We start from the raw sequence: 9,218 nt of genomic DNA on the forward strand, positions 1-9,218 counted from the left end.
ATACATATAGTGGTTGCACACCATAAAATACTATAATGAAATTCTTTTCATCTTTCTCATGGTTTTTACCATAATAATTTTTAAAGGATTTTCACGTAAATCTCGATGTCCAATTTTATTCTTTATTTTCGTATTTTCATCTTGACCTGAGATCGACAAATTGTATCAAGGCTTTGATTTAAAATTTATAAAATTCTGAGTATGCTATGTGGTTGCAGCCTAGACAAATCTTTCACATCAAGAAAAAAATTTTGAGATTTTTTTTATTAAAACAAGATTATTTTGTCCAGTCTATTAAATTATTGTATACATAATGACGGGCATTTATGATATAACAAAGTTCAATGTGATCAATTTTATGCTGTAGAAAATAAAGATACAAATAATTTTAAGAAATGAGAATTGCTTGATAGTTATTGGAGATAGACCGAAGGAAATGATGGACGATGAAAAGTGAAATGAGATTAATGATAATGTTGTTGCCAATTTACACTTGGCTATAGCAGACGAAATACTGTCAAGTATCTCAAAGATAAAAACGACAAAAGATATTTTGGATACTCTGACAAAAATGCTCGAGGTCAAGCCATTGCACAACAAGATTTTCCTAAAGAGAAGACTTTATATTCTTCGGATGGCGAAATCCTCATCGATAACCGATCAAATCAACACACTAAATATTCTATTAGCCCAACTCACCACTATGAGATATAAAATAGAGAAAAATGAACATGCAAAACTTCTACTTCAAAGTCAATAGATTTATATGATCAACTTATCATCAAATTAACCAACAATATCCTTATCAGATCTTTAAAATTCAACGATGTCTTAACTGCGGTTCTCGGACAAGAAAGTCGACGCAAGAATAAGGAAAATATGTTGGTAACTTCGAAGCAGGTAGACTTTACCGAGGGAGATTTATGGACCTTGACTCCAGTGGGAGCTGAAGGCGAGGTAGATCAAAGTCAAGAAGTAAGAAGAAAAATATTTACTGCTTTAAATGTGGTGAAAAAAGGCACTTCAAGAAAGAGTGTACGAGCATCGAGAAAGGTTCTCAAAGAAATGTGGCAAGTACTTCAGGCGGTGGTGAAATATTATTCAGCGAAGTAGCAACAGTTGCAGAAGGTAAACGTGAATTTTGTGACACATGGATTATGGATTCAGGAGCAATGTGGAATATGATGTCTCGGAGAAAATGGTTCGATCGGTATGAATTGATCTCATGGATTACAACAGTCAGAGAATTGTTGACATTATGTGCGGTGTTTGACCTACGTATAGAACAACTAGATGTGAAAACGATATTTTTTATGGAGATCTTGAAGAATAAATCTATATGCTCCAGCTAGAAGATTTTGTGGAAAAAGACAAAGAAAACTTTGTTTGTAGGGATAACAAATCTCTGTATGATCTGAAACGGGTACCGAGGTGTTGGTATAAGAGATTTGACTCATATATCACGAGTCTTGGATACAATAAACTTAGTGCAGACCCTTGTATATATTTCAAGAATTCTAATGATGATTATATCATTTTGCTGTTATATGTGGATGACATGTTGGTAGCAGGTATCAAAAAAGATCACGTCCAAGAATTGAAGGTACAATTGGCTAGGGAATTTGATACAAAGAACTTGGAACCAACAAGCAAGATTCTATGGATGCAAGTTTACCAGTACAGAAGTAACAAAAAGATTTTTCTTTCCCGGAATAATTATTTGAAAAAAGTCTTGCAATGCTTCAACATGCAAAATAGTAAACCAATTTCGACCTCTCTTCCTTTTAACTTCAAGTTATCCTCGGAGATGTGTCATAGCAGTGAAGCAGATATGATTGAGATGTCTCTAGTATCATATGCATCAGCAGCAAGAAGTTTGATGTTTGTCATGATTTGAGCAAGATCGGAAATTGCTCAAGTAGTGGGAGCAGTTAGTCGGTATATGGTGAACCTAGAAGAGAGCATTGGAATACGATTAAGAGGATCCATAGATACATTAAGTGTACATCAAATATTGCGTTATGTTACGGAAGATCATATTTTACACTCCGAGTCTATGTCGATTCAGATTATGATAAGAGTAAATCTAATACTGGTTATGTGTTTACATTTGCAGGAGGAGCAATAAGCTGAGTTTCAAAATTACAAACAGTTTTGACGTTATCTATAACAGAGACATAATATATGACAGCTATTCAAGCTTGTAAGAAGGGAATATGGATTAAAAGGTTATTGGAGGATATTGAACACAAACAAGAGAATGTTCATTTGTTTTGTGATAGTAAGAGTGTCTTGCATATAGCAATGAATCCAACATTTCATTCTAGGACTAAACAAATTAGAGTCCAATTTCACTTTGTTCAAGAAGTAGTAGAAGAATGAAGTGTTGATATGCTGAAGATCCATATAAAAGATAACATGACTGATGTTTTGACCAAGCTAGTAAACATTGATAAGTTTAACTGGTATAGATCTTTAAGTGGACTAACGAAAACGTAAACAACAGGAAATGACAAGATTGATATTGAGATGTGTTTGATACTCAATCAAATCTCCAAGTGGGAGAAATGTTGATAAGTTGAATATGAATGCTGACAAGTTGAATGCGAATGCGTTTTTTTTTTGGCACATTTAACGAGCTTGGAAGCTTTCATATTCATGATTCACATTTGTCAAATTTGAAGACAAATGCAATTGAAAATTGGCTTCTCGTGTTCACAAGTCAGGGGAGCTCTATAAATAAATCTTCAATTAGTTGAATGCATCCCAATTTCCCAGTTTTCAATTCACTCATTTTATAGCATTTAAGTTATTAGTTATATAATATTTTTGAGATGTTTATTCTCTTGTAGTAAGAAAATGTATATTTTTTATAGAAATGCAGTGAGTGATTGTACACCATAAAATATTATAGTGGATTTATTTTCGTCTTGCTCGTGGTCTTTATCTTGATAATTTTTAAGGTTTTCTACGTAAATCTCAATTTTATTCTTTATTTTTATATCAAAATGTCGCACCTGAGGCCAACATTATTCAGAATAATATTTTTGATATAATTTTTGTGCCAACGTCGTATATTTTGCTCTTGATAGAATTTTGGATGTGGAAAGTTTGGAGCTTTAATTGGTTTGTCATTTGGTCATGTGGCCATCTTAAATTTGAATTTGACTTTTTTTGTGGTATTTGCCGTATAAAAATAATCTTCTCCTTTTGGTTTGGTTATATCTGGTTATGTTGGGAAAGATAAATAAATTAAATAATTTTTCTTACAGCAGAAGAGTTGATTCTTTTCCCTTTAGCGGTAATATCGGATCAAAATATTTCCACGATATCAACAATGATAATAATTATGAAGAAAACGACATAAGGATTTTTACGTGGAAAACCCAAATTAGAGAAAAACCACGAGACCGAAGTCCAACAAAAGAAATCTCCACTATATCAATAATGGATACAAATCGTTCCTATAACAATAGGAAATAACAACAATTCTCCCTAGAACAATTTTGGAGACACCAAGTACTTCAAGAATAATTATTCTTGGATGACATATTCAATCTAACTTTCAAAGTGGAACTCACACAACTCTAATCACATAGAAAATTCTTTCTGATGTGGAAGATCAGACATTGCCGCAACCACAGAGCATACTAAAATTTAGCTAAATGACTAGGCTATACAACACTCAATTGCTTGTGTTTTTGCTTGTCTTGGGATGGATGGATGAATGCAAATGTATGGCTATTTATAGGAAAAAATTTGGGTTTGGTGAAGTGTGAATGATGGATGTATTTTCAAAGTTTGGTAGCCTAACTTTGAACCAAACTTTGAAAAATGGTTTGAATACAAATTATGCTTGAATTGTCAACAATTCTCCCCCTCAAGCTTCATTTTGTAGATTCAAACAGACCTGCCACATTTCTATAATTTTCCAGCTTTTCTTTGGACAATGACTTCGTAAACATATCAGAACATTATCATCGGTATGTATCTTCTCAAGATGTAACAGTTTCATTTTCAACGCATCTCGGATCCAATGATACCTTACATAACTATGATTTGACCTTGAATGTAAACTGGAGTTCTTACTCAGGTGAATTGCACTCTGACTATCACAGTAGAGTGTAAATTTGTCTTGTCTCAAGCCTAACTCTTGTAGAAACTTCTTCAACCATAGTAGTTCTTTGCATGTTTCAGTTGTGGCTATGTACTCGGCTTCTGTCGTGGACAATGCCACACACTTTTGAAGTTTCGATTGTCATGAGACTGATCCCCCTGCAAATGTCATAAATATCCCGATGTGGACTTTCTAGAATCAACATCACCAGCCATATCTGCATCAGTATAACTTTCTAACACAGTTTGACTAGTTCCGAATCTCAAACAAATCCTACAAGTACCTCTCAGATATCGGAATATCTATTTCGCTGCTGACCAGTGATCTTTGCCAGGATTCGAGAGAAATCGACTTACCATGCCAACTGCGTGAGCAATGTCAGGTCTCGTACATACCATCGCATACATCAAACTGCCAACTACTGAAACATAAGGAACCCTTTCCATTTCTTTCTTTTCTTCTTGACTTGTTGGACATTGAATGAAACTTAGTTTGAAATGACCTGCAAGTGGAGTACCAACAGCCTTTGTTTTATCCATTTTGAATCTTTCAAAAACTTTCTCAATGTATTGTTCTTGAGATAACCATAGTTTCTTATTGGCCATATCCCTGGAGATCTTCATTCCAAGAATCTTTTTTGCCGGTCCTAAATCTTTCATTGCAAAAGACTTGTTAAGCTCCCTCGTAAGCTTTTATATCTTGCTTGGATCATGACCAATGATCAAGACATCATCAACACAACAATAATATGATGATATCATTCTGATCATATTTCTTAACAAATACACAATGATCAGAATTGGTTCTGATGTACCCATAATTCATCATGAATGTATCAAACTTCTTGTACCAATATCTTGGAGCTTGTTTCAACACGTACAAACTTTTCTTTAGTCGACACATCATATCCTCTTTGCCTTTAACTATCAATTCTTCTGGTTGCTCCATATATATTTCTTCATTTAGATCACCATGAAGAAATGCAGTCTTAACATCGAGTTGTTCTATTTCCAGATCCATACTAGCTGCAAGTCCCAGAACAACTCTGATAGAGGACATCTTCACCACTGGTGAGAAAATTTCATCAAAATCAACACCTTTATTCTGGCTGAAACCCTTCATAACTAGCCTCGGCGCCTCGCTTTGTACCTTAGCCGTGATTTATTTTCTTCAGTCTTCAACATGTAAACCCATTTATTTTTGAGTGCTTTCTTACCATTTAGTAGCTTTACTAAGTTGTAGGTGTGATTTTCATGAAGCGATTGCATCTCTTTTCATCGCTTCGATCCACTTATATTTTTGTGTACTTGATACAGCTTCTTTGAAACTTTCTGGTTCTCCGCCATCAGTGATCATCACATACTCATGTGGGTTGTATCTCGTAGAAGGTATTCTTTGTCTGTTTCTGAAGGTGGAGTTGAAGAGTTGTCTTGAGCATATATTGGCTCAACTAACTCATCATGCTCAGTTTCTGTTTCTCCCCTGTGATCCTGAATTGTGGGGAAATAAACTAGATCTAAATTTACAGGAATTTTTTGAATTGGATGATTGTGATTGATTGTTGTGTTCCACATCAGAACCAATTTCATCTTCGAGGAATACAACATCTCGACTTCTAACAATATTTTGATTCAATGGATCCCATAATCTGTTTCCGAACTCTTCATGGCCATAACCCAAAAATATGCACTTTTTGGATTTGTTATCAAGCTTGGATCTTTCATCTTTTGGTATATGAACAAAGACTTTGCAACCAAACACTCTCAAGTGTTTGTATGATATATCTTTCCATGTCCAAACTCTGTTAAGAACATCACCATCTAACGAAGCTGATGGAGAAAGGTTGATCAAATCAATTGCAGTTCTCATAGCTTCGCCCCAAAAAGAATTGGGCAATTTGGAGTGTGATAACATACACTTTATCATTTCACAAATTGTTCTGGTCATTCTTTCAGCTAGACCATGGTGTTGAGGGGTTTTTGGAACACTTTTCTCAAGCTTGATACCTTGAGTTATACAGTATTGCTTAAACGGACCTCTGTATTCACCACCATTGTCGAAACGAATACACTTCAGTTTCTTTCCTGTTTCTCTTTCAACTTTTACGTGAAAATTCTTAAAACCTCAAGGACATGATCTTTATATTTTAGCGCAAAGCACCAAACCTTTCGTGAGAAATCATCAATAAAGGTCACAATGTAGAGATGATGTTAAATCGAATATCTAGAACATGTCGAACATCTCTGAGAATGAGATGACACCATGTATCTGTCTCCAAGACAATGTTCCCCATACCAACGACCTCAGTCAAACCTTGATTGGTCATTCTAACTTTGCCAACGTTTCCACTTGAGGAGGACGCAAACATATCTCTGTGTTGAGTAATATGATATGAAGCTCCTGAGTCAATAATCCAATCAGTTTGCTGGTATGATATACTGACACATGCATCATCACCAAATATATTATAGATGTAACTGCAGCCGTGTCTTTCTCTCCCGACTTTGTCCCATTCCTTTGATCTCTCTTCTTTTTTCTGCATTCTCTTTCATAGTGGTTTGGACCTCCACAATAATGACACTTGAATTTTTTTCTAGTCTTGGACTTTCCTCTGGATTTGTATCTTCCTTTATGAGGTCCTCTGGTGTAATTTCTTCCTCGATTATCAAAAATTTATGTAACAAATGCCTTAGTTTCAGAGTTGGTTTCTTGCTTCTTTTTCTGGACTCTTCATTTAGAAGACAATCTTTGACTGTTTGTAATGTCAGTTTTCCATCAGGAGCAGAATTACTGAGCGGCACCACAAGAGTATCCCAACTATCTGGCAAAGAGCTCAGTAATAATAGTGTTGTAACTTCATCATCCAGGGTAATCTTCATGGTGATAGATTGGTTGATTAAACCTTGTTAAGCATTCAAATGCTCTATCATATTTGTATTTTCTTTGTATCTCGGTCGTACAAGATTTCTGATAATCGAAGCTTTGTTCAAGGCATTCTTTCTCTCAAACATAGCTTCAATTTTGGTCCACAGAGCATCAGTTTTATTCTCGTTCGCGAAGTGATGAAAGATACTGTGTTCGATAAAACGTAGTATGAAACCGACAGCTTTCCGATGTAGTATAGTCCATTCTTCGTTTGATAGGTTTTCTGGGTTAGCAATATCACCACTCAATGGCAAATACAAATCTTTGCAATATAGCAGGTCCAACATGCTTGCCTTCCATATGGAATAATTTGATCCGTTGAGTTTAAACATCCCTCCAATGGATTCTTCCATGTATCCTAATGTGGCTCTGATATCACTTGTTGGAAAATATAGCCAAATTAAATAACTTTTCTTACAGCAGAAGGGTTGATTCTTTTCTCTTTAGCGGTAATATCGGATCAAAATATTTTCACGATATCAACAATGATAATAATTATGAAGAAAACGACATAAGGATTTTTACGTGGAAAACCCAAATTAGGGAAAAATCACGAGATCGAAGTCCAATAAAAGAAATCTACACTATATCAATAATGGGTACAAATCGTTCCTACAACAATAGGAGATAACAAGAACTCACCCTAGAATAACTTAGGTGACACCAAGAACTTCAAGAATAATTATTCTTGGATGACATACTCAATATCGCTTTCAAAGTTGAATTCACACAACTCTAATCACATAGAAAATTCTTTCTGATTTGGAATATCGGACATTGCCGCAACCACAGAGCATACTAAAATTTATCCAAATGACTAAGCTATACAACACTCAATTGCTTGTGTTTTTGCTTGTCTTAGAATGGATGGATGAATGCAAATGTATGGCTATTTATATGAAAAATTTTGGGTTTGGTGAAGTATGAATGATGGATGTATTTTCAAAGTTTGGTAGCCTAACTTTGAACCAAACTTTGAAAAATAATTTGAATACAAATTATCACTACTACAAAAACGGCATTCGACAACGGATTTTATCCGTTCGTAGCCATACTAAAACTATTGTAACTGAGGGTGTTGTTGAAAGTCCGTTCAACGACAACGGTTTTTATCCGTTGTGGTAGGTCGAATTTGCGACGGTTTCTTAAAACCGTCGCAAATAATATTAGCGACGGATTTATTCAAAACCGTCCCTAATTTTGAATTAGCGACAGTTTAATACACCGTCGCTAAAATGAGCGACGGTTCTAATAAATTCCGTCGCTACTTTTAGCGACGGTTTATAATCATAATTTCCGTCGCTAAATTGTTTCGAAAAATAAAAAAAAAACTTTTTATAATTTAATAAATCTAAAAAAACTAACAATTGAAACTAAAATCGTGTCAAAGAAAAAAATTTTAAGTGTTGTGAAGTAGTAAAATCGTTTAAGAGAGAAAAATATTAAATTTTGTGAAGTGGTGAGAATAATTTTAAGTGTTGAAGTGGTGAGAAAAATTTTAAGTGTTATGTGAAGTGATAAATTTGTGTAGGGAGAAAAATTTTAAGTGTTGTGGAGGGAAATGGACCGAGTATGGTGATATTTGTAGACAGTTTGCGACGGGTTTTGTTTAAACTGTCGCTATTTGCGACGGTAATTGAAAAACCGTCGCAGTTTTTGATTTTGCAACTGTTTTTATCTAAACCGTCGCTAAATTTAGCGACGGTGTTAACAAAACCGTCGCCATATTTAGCGACGGGTTTTGTAAAACCGTCGCTAATTTTAAACATGCGACGGATTTACGTAAAATCGTTGCTAAATTTAGCGACAGTTTTGCCGAACCCGTCACTAATTTAAAATTAGCGACAGTTGTTTATTCACTGTCGCAATATTTAGCGACGGTTTTATAAAATCCGTCGCTAAATATTGCAACGTTCTCAAAAACCGTTGTTGTTTGTCCAAAAATCACGTTAATCGACAACGGTTTCTTAAAACGTTGTAGATTGTCCAAAAAAACACGCTAATAGACAACGGTTCATGTCATTGACCCTAAAAAAACACTCAAAGACAACGGTTTTATAGAACCGTTGTCATTGACCCTAAAAACCGTTGTCTTTGACCCCCCCAAAGATAACGGTTTTTGAAAACCGTTGTCTTTGGCCCCCAAAAGACAACGGTTTTCGCTAAAACCGTTGTT

Source organism: Primulina huaijiensis, chromosome 11 (assembly GCF_012295235.1).
Source record: "Primulina huaijiensis isolate GDHJ02 chromosome 11, ASM1229523v2, whole genome shotgun sequence".
Classification (NCBI taxonomy): domain Eukaryota; kingdom Viridiplantae; phylum Streptophyta; class Magnoliopsida; order Lamiales; family Gesneriaceae; genus Primulina; species Primulina huaijiensis.